We start from the raw sequence: 1,312 nt of genomic DNA, 5'->3' as shown, positions 1-1,312 counted from the left end.
CATCCACGCCCGTGTAGTCGCCCGATTCCAGCCCTATTTAAAGCCGAATCAGCCCCGATTTTAGTATTCTTTTCTCCATCTTTTCCCCAACTTGAGAGAGGGCTTTGGCTAGGGTTTCGAAGGGTATTGGCCAAGGTTTTGGAGAGGTTCTACGGCTCCGACATCATCATTCCTTAGGAAGAAGATTGGTAGGGGAGCTTCTGTCGAGGCGTATCCTATACCGGACGAGGGAATCCTTGGACGACGAGTAGAGGACTTTCCACAAGACCATCAACACGACTATCGAGGAGGTTTCTTTACGGATTCATTGCTTTTACATTCTATTTCTTTAATTGTACTTAGCTCCATGGAGAGCTAAACCCCTAGTGGGTACTTAGGTATTGTGAACCCTAGGATGTATTTGTTTCTTTGAACCTCTTTATTATGCTTTCAATAAATTGATGTTTATTGTGAGTTCCAACATTGAATGCTTGATTGTATGAACATTTCCCCTAGAGTGACACTAGGGTTGAGAGTTCTTGGTGGTAACCTTGTGAGTGAGTGACAAACCATGAGCGTTAAATGAAGCTAGGTTGGAGAGGGTTGAGAGGGTGAGTCGAGAGGTACAGGAGCGTCCCCTTTCCCCTCCGGCATGATAGATCCTACCTCCGTTCCTCGTGTTCTTTGCGGTCATAATAGAGTGAATGGTCTAAGGGATGAACTTCCGCTGGGGCTTAGTTGTGCGTGCAACAGAGTGAAGCGTTGAGGTGATCTTAGTATCTACAGCTCAATTGTGGTTAGGGACCTTCCACCTGGACCAAAGGGTTAGGTCTATTATAAGGAAGAGATTTATCACTTGGAATCCCTGGAGCTCATTGCAACTCTATGCGAGTGCAAGGTGTTGAGGTTGTTTGATTTCTCCTCCGGGACATGTATAGAGTTAGGCATAGTTGACCTTAGATTTGGAACTATGTAATTAAGGATTTCCATGACTCACCATCACATTGATTAGGAAGCATAATAGAGGGTTCTTGCACTTGAAACAATTATCCTAGGTATGGCATTATCCGGGTACCCCATCTTTATCGATTGCCTTAACCCCTTCTTTAATTTTGCTCTCTTACTTGTTGCTTTTACTGTTGAGAATTGAATCATTGTCACACTCATTATCATTGATCTTTTACATAGCTAAGATTCGAATTAAGTATTTTTATTCCCTACTCCAAATGGATTCGATACCTGCTCACCCGGCATTATTACTTTGACAAACCCGTGCACTTGCAGGATATACGTAAGGGGACCTTGTCAAGTTTTTGGCACCGTTGCCGGGGAG

This window comes from Dioscorea cayenensis, chromosome 15 (genome assembly GCF_009730915.1).
Source record: "Dioscorea cayenensis subsp. rotundata cultivar TDr96_F1 chromosome 15, TDr96_F1_v2_PseudoChromosome.rev07_lg8_w22 25.fasta, whole genome shotgun sequence".
Classification (NCBI taxonomy): domain Eukaryota; kingdom Viridiplantae; phylum Streptophyta; class Magnoliopsida; order Dioscoreales; family Dioscoreaceae; genus Dioscorea; species Dioscorea cayenensis.
This window is presented reverse-complemented; position numbering follows the sequence as displayed.